Below are 14287 nucleotides of genomic sequence, written 5' to 3'. Positions count from 1 at the left end.
ATGTATATGTATATGTATACGTATGCGTGAAAGAAAAATAAAACGAAAACTTATCTTAAATGTATCTAGATGAATGTCAGAGAACTTCTAAAATCCTTGAAGCGGGTCCAATGGAAGCTTCACACTCCAAAAAACACTTGAAAAATAATTCCGACTTCAAGAAAAATCCTTTCTTTTCAGTATATCGTCCCGGCTTTTTTCGAAATTCCGTCAAAAAAAGTTTTGAATATTGAATATCTTCAGAAATTCTGCTCCGAGGGTCAAAACAGCGGGAAGTACACAACTTCTTCCGGAAATAGTCTTTCAAACACTGAAATGGCTTACAAGAAAAAGTCACAAAGAAAATCTGCAATATTCGTTATGATGAAAATTATACGTCACCTTTATTCCACGGCTTGCTGATGTATGGTTTTTGGTTTATACAGACAACTGATTCACTAACATTTTATTCGTAGCAGATTTAACCAAATAAATATTTGATACTTATGATCAGGGCTTGGAAATGTTGAGCTTGCTAAGTAACATTGAAAATATATTTTTATCAGTGTAACGCGTTTATTTTGCTTGTCGATGCTGCTGTCATTCATTCGACGGCAAACAAATTTACAATTGTGTTCATTTATATTCATTCTGTGCTCTCTGAGCTTTCCTTAAAGCTCGAGTCATGAGAATTCATTCATTGCCATTGAATTGTCAGGAATGTTGTGACTGTTCATTTTCAATATCCCGATATGTGTGTGATTTTCTCATTGAGTCAGTGCCTTGCTTATTCAGTTGTTTTTGAAGTTACTCCGAAAGGGCAACGCAAATCGGTGGCGCAAGCGGAAATGCCAACAAAAGAGCAATATCTGCATGCACACTCACAGCTAAGGATTGCTTAGGCTTGGACAGCGAGGGGGCATTCTGCAGAATCGATCCGAGCAGCGAGTGCAAACTTCGTCAGCAAAAGCTGGATGTTGGCAATTTCATCCGCTAATCCTATAGCATAGTTTGATCCGTTTGCAAAAGGAAGCTCGAAACATTCCCATTGCGGTCGTGTCTTGGACACCACCATTTTATGTTCGTGTGTTTAGAATTTAAAAAAAAATTAAATATTTGAAATTTGAGTCAAGACGGTATTTTTTTACATCGGAATTCTTCTTTTGAAGCATTTCTGACAAGTGGAATTGGAATTGCATATTCACTATGTAAAATGAAAGCAATTTAACTGAGACGGAAATCTTGCATGCTAGAGCAATTTAATTTCTTGTCACTATTATGAGCATTCTGTACTTTCTTATCTTCCTCAACGAATTTCTCCGTTTCGTCAGTGTCCGAGAACGATGCTGATAGTGAATGAACTGGTATGTTAATTTCAATGAATGACAAAGCTAGGGATATTTTCTTTTGCTCACATTCCGTGAACGCAGAACAGAACGAAAAACAGAATCAACAAAACTGGATGAATCAACTGTAAAGAGCTTGGTGTGATTGTGAGGTTTGGCGATGGTTCATTTTCGGTATCCCGAATGCAATGGTATAATGATCGAATGTGGCCGGAAATTCAGCTGAAAAGATTGATGTGACACAGATATTTCCAAGCACTGCTTGTGATGCTCGAAATGATAGCTCACAAAACATGTCGAAGTGTCAGCTATCATCATTTCTTTTCAAATAGCCACTTTTTGGAATGTCTTCGAGCACTATCACCGCCTCATGGTTACAGTTATAGTGGGTGTTTGAAGGAAGCATAGAATTTTTAATTGGCAGCACTTTAAGATATGTCCACTATTTGGAGTGCTGCTTGTTTTGTGTTTAGTTCAATTTGCCATTTCATCAATGTATAGACTGACACCTGAACAACTTCTACGAAATATGCAGATTTTTTACGAAAAGCATGGTTTAGCTCGAGAAACTCACCGCGCTCTTCACAAGAAAGTTTTGTTCCGCGATTAATTTCGCCCATCCCATGAGATTATGCACCGAATTTTAGATCAAATTTCAAGAAACATTTTATTCTTATGTTATTACTAGTTGTACCCTGCCACGCTTTGCACATAGTGATTGCATGATTGAGTTGAATTTAGCATTTTTTTATGTTATAATAACAATCTTAGATGTGTTTGATTGTTTTCTATATTGTATCATAGTTTGAGCTCAATCGGTTTCGTTTACAAACATGTATATATATATATATATATATATATATATATATATATATATATATATATATTATATATATATATATATATATATATATATATATATATATATATATATATATATATATGTATATATATATATATATATATATATATATATATATATATATATATATATATATATATATATATATATATATATTTATATATATATATATATATATATATAGACATATAGTTATTTGGTTTTTATGCACCAACCGTTGAGAAGGGCGCATTAAAAAAAACTGCAAAAAAACTGCAACGTTTTTACTCACTAAAACACGTTTTTTCACGTTTTCGTGTATAAATCACACGATTTCAAAAAAGTAAACGACGTTAGTTATAATAAAGTTGAAAATTGGCAAATATTTAAAAGATAAATTCGCTTGTTGCCAGTCAAATATTACTTTTGTGACGTAACAATACCTGACTTTTTGTGGTTTTCTAATGTTGAACACTAATGTGCAAATTTAAGTTCTGTTTTAAAACATACAAATGAACTTTTTTCTATGATTCGTCAAAAATAGATAAACGTAGATTACAATATATTCAATTTTTCAAAAAAAACTCGCTTGAATCTAACAAACACACAAAAACAGGGTTCTCAAAACGTTGTCACGTCACAATATCGAAAAAGTGTATTAAATATGTATTTTAACGGATTGCAGCAAGCTATATACTAATTTTTATTGCAGTTTTTATCCTGAACATTTCTCGCTTTCCTCTGAGTTCTCCCCTTCCAAAGGTCTAATCAATTATTATTCACACTCTAATATGGAACGGGGTTTCGAACTTTTGTTGACAAATTAAGTAAATAAAAGAGAGGAATCTTCACTCGTTTTCAATTGAAATGTCAAGTCACTTACACCCCTTGCATTCTAAGCCCCTCAATTATGATCCTAAATGTAGGAAGTCATAATAATTGAGTGGCTCAGAAGGAAAGGGGTATAAGTGACATGTTCGATTTACTCTTCATCGACTCTCTCTTTTGGTCATAATCTAGCTGCAAATACATTCCCAGCTTATTTGACAATATGGACGATAGATCAGGACCTCAATTATCAGTTTCTATAGCTAACTCAAATTGGAACGTTTTTGCGGCTGAGTTATTCACGAAAGAAAAAGTTGAGAAGAAAAAATCGATCAAGTCAATTAATCGACCCTTTCCTTCTGAGCCCCTCATATGTCCATCAAGAGTTTGTCCAGAAAGTGTTAAACGAATCGTCGCATAGTTCGGTAATGGGTGTTCTTTCGAGGATCTTAGCTGAAATGGACGAAAACCCGGACCAAGTAATCCCGCACCGAAAAGTTGTAAATTATATCCAGAAGAACAGGTCTGCATCTATTCGTGATTTGGCCAAAAAGTTCAAAACCAGTGTTGGGATGATTGAGCGGATTAAACAGAGACATGAGACTATGAAAAGCAAATGTGGCGAATCAAACACCGGGACAGCAAGGCACATTATGCGAAATCCACTCTACAATGGTTTTCGGAAAATCAAAAGTCAAAAAAGACCTCAACCCATCTAACTGTTTACAGTGTCTTAAAAATATGTCACAGTTCAAGAAATATTGGTCTGCAGCGTCCAGAAAGTGCACAAAGACTACTGTGTATAATTTGATGAGTGGACTTAAATCAAAGCTTGTTTTTGTTCATTTCATTGCTATGTAAACTTAATATTCTTTAATAAAATTTTTGAACATTTTCTGAACGTTTTCACTTTTATTTTCATGTTCGAAAATTTAAGACTACTTTTCGATACACTCCTTATCCAATTGCCTACATATCCGTTCAATTAGATATTATTGGGCAACTTATGCAACGAAAGCTTTCGAAAACGGCTCGGGACATTATTATGCGACAACCTTTCCTGAGAGGTTGATACTACATGTATGCAACGGAATACTTCATTGTAATCAAAGTGACTCTAGCACAACAGATGATTTAGGGCGCCTCTCACCGAATTCGTTCGTGAAATTCGGCGGTTTATCCAATTGAGATTAAACATCTAATTGTTATTTAGGGAGTATACTTATGTATTCGGATTACTGTACAAGCTGTGTTTTATTTGACTTACTGTAAAAGTACAACAGTTACACGATGATTGTGCTAATTGCTCCATAAGTCAAGTCCATGTCTGACATGGACTCGCATACAAAATCAGCAAGTGCCGGGTTTTGCCGGATCCACACGTTCCACACTTGACAACAACAGCTGCTAGAAATTCAAATTTACAATCGCCCTTTTTCTTTCTTCTCGTCCTCCTAGGACTCACTCACACAGCAACGAACTGGATATTCACTGCAATATTATTTTGAAATTCAACTTTTCCACAAGTTTTCTTCCTTTCTTTTCAATATCTTACGATTGATGAATTATCGAATCGTCATTAAGCATTCCCTTCCGAATGTATGGGACAATGTACGAACTTTTCAATGCTTCCTACTTTCCATGTTATCACTGCTAAGCACGTGCTCACTTGTGAATTTCCCTCTCTCCATCACGCTCACTCTCACCCATTTTCTTGGGTTAATCCATCTTTCGTATATTCGGCAGCTGATCGGCTGACGGAGGAGAGTTCCCCGATTAATCAATCATTCACTCACGAAACCAAAACACTCCAATGTGCACGACACTCCACGCAACTGTCAATCTGAGAGAAGAAACCTTGACCCGGCGTTCAAACTCCGCTTTAACTTAATTTCGGAGCTCTTTCCAGCTCTTGCTCTAATTGATATCTTCCTCTGCAATCAATTACCAGTAGCACTTTGTAAATTGACTCGAATTTGAAACTTTTCTCACACTGTTTACATAGCGACGAACAAAACGCACTTCGCTTCACATTTTACACTCCTCAAACTCCCGCATCCACGTCGTGTGTCTCGCCTCTCATTTTTCATCTGAATCCCCACAATCAATAGTTAATCCTGTTTAGATTCACGCTTTTTTCAAGAACTATCGGATTTTCCCGAATACACCCACGCACACACACACACAGTCAACCACCGGGTACCGTAGGATAAGTTATGCAACTTCAGCAGCACTTTATCCTCCGTCTGACAGGTCGGAGAGCATCGCCACGACATGGTGCCCATTCAGCAGCACGAAAACAACACGAACCAACCGAGTGACACCATTACGAATCGATATTTTCGCATTATCGTTACAATTTCATCTCGACCCGAACAAGAGCAGCGGCAGCACCAGCATCCTGTATCCGAGGAATCTATGGAGACTGGAGTTGGCAATTTTCTGTCCTCAAGCACACCGTGACTGCAGTAAACAGAATGATAATCCGTTCCTGTTTCACAACGAATAGCGAGAAGGATAATCCTTTACATACAGCTCGCAAGTTCCAGAAGAGAAGAATCAATTTCCAGATCTCCTTGGAACACACCGCCTGTTTTCTCCCTTCATTGCTTATCCCAATCGAGACGGTATCTGCGGAAAAAACGCGGTACCGCGGAACAGATGCGACCGTATCGGACGAGCGCTGGTGGAAAACTGGATCCACACGAAAGAAGCTGGCAGCAACCAATAGTGCCGCACCAAAATCGGGAGGATTTTCCTCCTCGTGCGAAGCGTCCGAACAGCATCTCTCCCATCGGTGAGAACAGCAGCGGCCCAACATATTCACGCAACAGCCGGACGAAATTCCTATCCCTCCGATAGATTCATCTGTGTGCGGTGAGAGCACACGGAAAATGAGTGGAAAACGAATCGAAGAGACCCCGTGTGGAAGGAAGCCAACAGAGCAATGCGTGAGAGCTGTTATGATGTTTGGATTGGGCTCACCGGTAACGGAGCACGAATGTCGCGCGAAATAACGTTCCAGCGCAAACATTCGAGCAACATATCAGTAGTTGGTATTTTTCTTATGCTTTGTAACGGTATAAATTTGTTCGCTGGAATTAAATGCTTCCCACCCACACTCACATAGCACTCACGTAGTTTTCTCTCTCGTCGCGTGTTTATTCATATCGTTAAATTAATCCAAACTGAAACGAGCCCCAACGAAGAGAATGACAATAGCCTTAATGTAGGCAATGTAATCACCGTTCAAAAAACAGAATGGCATTCTATTAACTTCCATTGTAACGTCCTGTATTTTCGCGAACCATATCTAAACTGTTCACGCATTTTGGTTTGTTTTTATATTACATCTCGACGGTTTGCAATGATTGTAACAAATAGAAGGAATATTGTATATCAGAGAATATGATGTTTCACATTCGATGCTGGGTGAACACTAGCCTTAGCCAGGATGTAAATAGCTTAGAATTTCAAATTGAAGTAGATGTAGTACATGAATGGTTTTAAATGCCACAAATTTGGCTTTATTCGGAAGAGAATGTTTTGTCATTTCATTTGAATATAATTTCCTGCATATGACTACTTCGGCTTTCACGACGGAAGTCCAATCAGGAAGTAACATCCTCTATCATTTTTGACGTAGCATTACGTCTTTCATCTCTGTACTGGGGTGTAAGTTCAAAATTTCGAAAACGAGAGAGTGACGCTGGACTGCAATGTTTTGAACGTTAATACCACTTTACTGGCTGAATGTAGTGGTATAATAATCACTTCATCCGAAAGATAATGAGTTATGTAATTGTCACTAATTTGTCCAAAAAATCGTTTCAATAGCTTAAAAGTTGCTTTGAAAGCAAACTGTTGATATCATAACTAGCTCATTGATGATGATTGGTGATCACAATGTGTTCCCGAACACGAACGAAAAATCTAGGCACCTGGAGAAACGGAGCGAATACATGCAAGCTGTGATTTCTTTTGCTCGCTTGCATTAGTGTTTCGGCAACCATAGCGGACACATGCAAGGCGTGAGTAATTTTACACGCATCAGTTTCAGTTCTGCTTTCGCATGGAACAGTCATGAAAGAGATTTGCGTGTGAATGCGTCCGAGCGAAGGAATATTCGCACCCATTTACGCATTTGACTTGATGTTCCCGTGATGCAATTCAATAGCACATGTTTCTATTCTGCTTTCGCATGAAACAGTCATGAAAAATTGCCACATCGCGATAAAAACGAAATGAATTTTATGCAAGGTTATATACTTTATTTCGTTTTCACCGTGAAATGGCGCCCTCAGTTTCTATTCTGCGTATGGAGTGATCATGAAAAATCTCGAAAACAAAAATGAGTTGCTTCTTCAAGGCCACTCAAATTCCATCGGTTCGTTTCGGGACCACCAACAAGTTCGAAAAAGTTGAATTTTATGTTAATAACAATTCCATATACTCATCTACCCACACACTAACAAGAAAAACTTGCAACAATCTTCCAAAACATTCATTCATTCATTCATTAAGAATTGATTCAGATGCAATTTCAAATAAATGATTACCGAGCCAACGGTAGTCCTACGTCTACCTTGCGGTTATATCACAGATATAACCTACTTCTCGTTTTTTCAACAACGAAGGCCATATATAACCTGACGAATGTTGTCTTCTAATGCATCAATTGTTAGCGGCTTGTCGGCGTAGACCAAATACTACACATGGCCCATAAAAATAGTCCAACGATGTTTCACATCACATGATCGAGGAGGCCAATTCACGAGTCCATTAGGCAAAATTTTTCGATCGTGTCCATTACACGAAACTACTTATAAACCACAGCCTCTCCACATTAGGGGACCCAGTGGCGATACGAAATGTCAGTGATCATAACCCTGTAGCGTCACCAAAAACACGTTGAGCCCTACATCTGTCCCTTGGAACTGATTCTGAATTTCCGGCCTTGTTAGCGCCGGTCGCATCGGACAGACAGTCGATTTTTCGATGGGAGTGCATCGGCACTTAGGACGACAGTAACAAACTACTAAAATTATTTTTAGAAAAGTGTGCTATCGGTCCGCAGCGACCAACGTGAGCCAGACAGAAAGTTCATTGACGGTGCCCTAACGGTGCAGAGACTCAACGTGTTAACTGTTACGTTCTGGTTGGCATCATTTTTGAACGAAAACCGACCAAAAATTCCACCGGTCCAGAAGTCGCACCAACCGTCGTCACGCACTGGACGATGTCGCTCACGGCACGTGTTATCCTGTAGAATGAAAGTACGGGGAAACTTCGATATAACGTACCCTCGTTATAACGTACCCTCGATATAACGTCACTCGATATAACGTACACATTATCAAAGTCAAAAAAAAAATATTTTTTAAATATTTTTTTCTGAAAGAACAATAAATTATCTGTATTTTGATACTATAGCTTGTGTTGTAACTTTAACCAATCCCGAAATACAACTGTTTTGTGATTCCGGATTCTAAATGAATCAATCTTCAATCAACAGAACGAAAGGAAGCATCATGATAAAAGTTGGCTTCGGCTTCTTATTGATTCTATTCATCAACCTTACTCAAACAGCAACACAATAAAGTAATATAAGCTACGTTTCAGAGTTCTTTATTATGCTTCGATATAACGTACAATTCCATACAAGTAAAATGTACGTTATATCGAAGTTACCCTGTAGTACGTAAATGATCCATAGTTGTCTGGATATAATCAGAACAAGCATAAGCTTCGGAATCGGCTCAGCAACGACACGATGAACGCAATTAAATTAAGATAAAAAAAATGGATGGCTTATATCTATGATATAACTGCAAGGTTGACGTGGGACGTGGTACCTTAGCTTAGCAATGATTTGTTTGTATTGATTAAATTCTTGATTGAATGAAACAATTTCCGAATTCAATTGAATTCAATATGTTTGCTTTGTGAGTAAAAAGATTGAAACTATGCCATGTAAGGTCAATTCATGCTTTGTGATAGATTATGTTAGTATTACAAGTAAATTTAATGACAGTCCTTTTACGTTTGGTATGATGCCTAGGACAAAATATGTGAACGGAAGAATTATCAAACGATTATTTTATTTTACATTTCCCTCTGAAGTTTGCAACTCTCAAGTGTACGTACTTCTTGAACCGCGAATTTGCTTAATTTAAGTTTTAGTAAAACTTGGAAGTTCTTTCGCCTCTAGTGTCTGCACGATTTTCCCAGGTTCCTAAGTTTAAAAGACCGTGTTAGGGAAACATATTCTAGTCTGCACAAAGGCAAGCGAGTACAAAAGTAATCGCAGATTGCATTTATTTGCAATGCCGATTTCCCCAGAAAACTTGGTTTTGAAATCTGTGTTAGGCAAACACATTTCAGTCGGAACAAAAATGGGTGGGTTATATCTATGATATAACCGCAAGTTTGACGTGGGGCTACCATAGTTTAGCAATCATTTGTTTGTATTGATTAAATTTTCGATTGAATGAAATAATTTCCGAGTTCAATGGAATCCAATATATTTGCTTTGTGATTGAAAAGATTGTATAATACCATGTAAGGTCAATTCATTCATTGTGATAGATCATGTTCTTCGTTACAAGTAAATTTAATGACAGTCCTTTTACGTTTGGCATGATGACATCTTGGTTTAGAAGTTTGTGTTAGGCGAACACATTTCAGTCGGAAAAAAATTGCCCCCGATTTGCCTGTATTTGCAATGCCGATTTCCCCAAACACATTGGTTTAAAAGTCTGTATTAGGTAAACACATTTCAGTCGAAACGAAAAAATATCCCCGACCTGCGTGAATTTAATACACATTTAAACATTTCAGTCGGAACAAAAATGCCCCCGACTTAGGGAAACACATTTCAGTCAGAACAAAAATACCCCCGACTTTCATGTATTTGCAATGCCGATTTCTCCAACGCTGTTAGTCTGTGTCTGGGAGTGTTCAGTGAGAACAAAAGTCCCCATACTTCAGATATTTGCAATGCCAATTTCACCAAGGCTGCTTGGTTTTGATGGCTGTGTTGGAAAAACCGTAAATCGAGCCAATCAAAACGAGGCAGTTAGGGCGTTTAGATAACGCTTAACATTTTACAGACATTCAATTGTTTGTCTAATGAAAAATAACATTTTATTAATTGCGATAGAAGCGTAGAAATATTTCCTATCAATTGATGCAAACATCTTTCCGATCCAGAAATGTTCGAGTTATAAGCATTCGAAATCTTTCATTTTTTCCTGCATGTTCTGTGTTTAGGTTTTTCACTCCGGTTAGATGTAGTCCCACGTCAAAAATACCCCCAACTCGCACGAATTTGCAATGCCGATTTCCTCCAGGCACCTTGGTTATGAAATCTCTGTTAGGGAACACATTTCGGTGGGAACAAAAACTCCCCTTGCTTTCGTGTATTTACAATGCCGATTTCCCCAAGGCTGCTTGGTTTTGAAGTCTGTGTTAGGGAACACATTTTGGTGAGAACAAAAGTCCCCATACATTCATGTATTTGCAATGTCGATTTCCACAAGGCTGCTTGGTTTTGATGGCTGTGTTGGGGAAACGGTAAATCGGGCCAATCGAAACGAGGTAGTTAGGTTGTTTAGATAACGCTTAACATTTTACAGTTATTCAATTGTTTATCTAATGAAAGACAACATTTTATCAATGCGATAGATGCGTAGAAATATTCCCTATCAATTGATACAAACATCTTTCCGATCCAGTAATAAATGTAAGCATAAGCATTCGAAATCTTTCATTTTTTCCTGCATGTTCAGTGTTCAGGTTTTCATTTTACCCCCCATATATTCCGGTTAGACGTAGTCCCACGTCAAAATTTGATTGAACAGATCGAAAATTTTATTGAATGATAGTATGCAATTTAAATTTAGAAAGACGCACTAGTGATTCGAGACTTGCAAATGTTAATGTATATTTACAACAAATGTGGTATTTGTAGTAAGGAAATACAATATGAAATCAACATATGCACTGCTATCAGTAAAAAACAGCCAATAGTTTTCGACTACATTATTAATGATTCGTTGTTCTAGCGCAATTGCCTTGGAAATTGTGATGCTTTGTCACCTTAGGAGAAACTTTGTCAGCTAATTGGTATAGCTCTTCTCGAGTAGCGACACAAGAATATTTCTGCTAAGATGATCCATAAAATCTTGTCGGAATGTTTTGACTACCCTGCTGTTCTGTCGGGACTTACTTGTAGTTGTACTCAGGCCTCAACGGAACCAGCATTTGCTATGTATTAATGAGCACCGCACTAATTGTTGTCTTCGTGAAACTATTAGTCGAATGGCGTTGGAATATAATCATCGTGGAATTTTTTGCAAATTTGGACTATTTTCTGTGCAACAGTGAAATATGCGCGTAGTATAGCATTTTTGTAATTGTTATTCATTTTTGTTATTTTCTTGATTTTTATGTCATTATATTCTGTATAGTGTTGTACTAGGATAATGCGTTTTTCTCTCGTTTTGAGTTCAAATTCAACGTTTACTTAAGGTGGCTATTCTATGTTTATTTTACCAGTTTGTTACCAGTTATAGACGAATGGTGTCGAATGATAAAAAAAATTAAATAAATTGAAGCAGTTGAAAATGGGATTTGAAAGAAATACCATAAATTTTAACATTTTCCTGCCACACCCTATAGTTGCCATATCATATTTTCACCTAAAATCCTTCAGATTAGTTACAGTTACATTTTTTGTCTTCAGTATGTGCTTCACAATTGACACGAGTAACGCTGTACCACTGTTAGAAGAAATTTAAGTAGCGACTGCCAAGTCCGGCCAGAATAGGCAATCCGCCTTTTGCTACTCCAGAGAAAGCAGTGGTCTCTCCCGTAAGTACTCATCCTGGTAAATTTGGGATTGGGATTGTACCAAAAAAAATGTCCAAACGATGTCAACGGGGATCGAACCAAGCTGGCTGGAATGCAATACTGTTTTACACGACCACGCTATCAACGTAGCATCTGGTGCTGTTTCATAAATGCATGATAATATTACACCCCATAATAAAATGAAGTTGGAAAGTATTTTCTAAGAGTAAAAAGGAGAGCATAAACGTGAATCTATATCCTTTCCGGTCTGGGTCGTGTATGTGGCAAATTACGCGAAAAACTTTAACGCGTGCTTATCTTCAAAGTGTCTATTATTTCGCTCGCTCATATTGCTTTTATGTTGTACTACTTTAGCATGTGTTTTAGGATCCACAGGCTTTGTCGGTCTGCCACTTCCAGGTTTTTGGCGATGGGCAGACTCTCCCCGAACACTTTCAGAACACCAGAGATAGAGATAGTCTGGTAATTGGTTCACCCTCTAAATCTAATCGGTCGACTGAAGTATACATGAACGAAAAATTCCGAAATTTATTGATTGTTGATTTTGATCAGTGCTCGCGAACCAAAACACATAATCATGATGCTAACACTGAAAGTAGTCAGTTACGATGCCCATCCTGATCGACAAATGGACTCCATGGCATATGACCTACAGATGGTGACGAAGTTCTATGCGAAATGTTCCACCTTCTAGCATAAGCCCAATATATGTCCTGCGGCAATTATGAGCATGATGTAGAGCTATAAGTCAATTCCACTCCTGTTGATTACGAACAAAATTTCTCCACATCTTCGAGGAAAGATAAAATAAAATGTAGAACAGGGAAAGATGCCAATGTTGACCGCGTATGATTATAACGCGATTTTCAATCGTTTCGTTGAGATTATATAATCCAGTCGATTGTACTTCGTCAATTTGTTGGTTCGCTAGCTGAACTCATTACCATATCGACAAATTTATGTATGCGCCACCGATGGCTGCTGCTGCGATCAACGCATAGCCATTTCTTCTTCGACTGCTGTCCGAATGACATTTCGCGTGGTACTCCACTGGAGGGGAAAATAAGACCGCCGATGCTACCAGATGACCATGAAAAATAAGATGGAATGTATCGCCGCTTAACCTGTTCCTGAGCGGGTCTGGAAATACTGGTTATCTAATTATAATACGTAAAGCGTGTCGTCTTCGAGCACACATTATCTGGAGCTGATCTCGATGCAGTGGAACGTTATCACTATTCTGTTCCCCCCAGCAACAGTCGCAAATTGAACTTTTGTACTCACTCACTTAGTCGCACCGCTTCAGTCAAGGATGGTGAAAGGAAAATTCGGGTAGTTTGTTTTGCAGCCATACTTATTCGAACAAAGACAAAATATAGCCAGACTGAACGGTGCCAAACTTGGGTCAATCAGGGGAGTGTATTTAAAAATTAGCTTACAAAAAGTTCTTCTGTTTTACGCACACTGGTCCAGTGCAAAAAATCCTAAAGTTTGATTCATTTACAATCCGGAATCACAAAACCAGTTGTTTCTCGGGATTGGTTAAAGGTACAAAAACATGTTTTTGTATCAAAATACAGATGAATTATTATTCTTCCCAAAAAACATATTGTAAAAATTATTTCGTTGCAATTTTGGTGAAACTTTTCTTCTGATGTCCCCCATCAAAGTTACGACTCTCTGTTGGTCAACCTCAGTGGCCATATTATTCCACGATCTCTTCATGTCTGCAGCAGCCCAAGTCACTTTGGCATCCTTTTTGATTGGGCGGAATTGTGGGGCAATTCGGAGGATTGAGGCCTGTTTCAGTGTAATAGACCCCATTGTCACGGCACCACACTCGAATATAGTGGCAGCTTGCCAAATCTGGCCAAAACTCCACCGTACCTTTGTGAGCCTTACTAAACGAAATGAGACGTTTCGGTAGGCACTCCTCCCTATACATTTTCGAGTCCATTGTCTTGTTTGTGATGAGAACATTGATTTTCTGTCCACAGCTGCAAATCCCTTGCCAAATCAAGAACTTGCTGACAAATCTATCAGCAAAAACAAATTTAAATAGTGGCCTCATAGAATTTCAGGTGTAACAGGTCTCCAAAACAATTTGCTGTCAAACGATTCTAAATAGCCTACTACGACCACTGCTATAAAATTAAGAGTGATACCGGATTCCAAGAACAAGTGTAAAGTTTTGATTACAATTTCAATTGAGTTTCTATATTGATAGATTTTTCTCCCACAAAACACTAAACTAAACGACATCGACATCGACATCGGTCACAAACGACTCCCAAAAACATCCCTCAGGTGAAAAGAAATCCAGCACCGTGTCTAGAATAAATAATTCAAACAAACCACCAATGTGCACGTCTGTTGCCAACCTTATTCTGTTCTACGAGACTTTTTTTTTCCCACATTC

At 38.0% G+C, this 14287-nt stretch overlaps 1 protein-coding gene across 1 annotated transcript in view; it reads right to left on the bottom strand.

The window, feature by feature from the left end:
• LOC129770371 (chaoptin) overlaps window positions 1-5673 on the bottom strand; it is an 83520-nt gene extending 77847 nt beyond the window's left edge. Inside the window, exon 1 of the mRNA XM_055773162.1 lies at window positions 4262-5673. The gene's annotated coding sequence lies outside the window, so the exon portion shown is untranslated. The remainder of the gene's footprint in view (window positions 1-4261) is intronic.
• Between the last annotated feature and the right edge of the window lie 8614 nt (window positions 5674-14287).

The sequence above is a fragment of the Toxorhynchites rutilus genome, chromosome 1, assembly GCF_029784135.1.
Source record: "Toxorhynchites rutilus septentrionalis strain SRP chromosome 1, ASM2978413v1, whole genome shotgun sequence".
Classification (NCBI taxonomy): domain Eukaryota; kingdom Metazoa; phylum Arthropoda; class Insecta; order Diptera; family Culicidae; genus Toxorhynchites; species Toxorhynchites rutilus.
The sequence above is the reverse complement of the archived record's forward strand: the minus strand, read 5'-3'. Positions and strand labels throughout refer to the sequence as shown.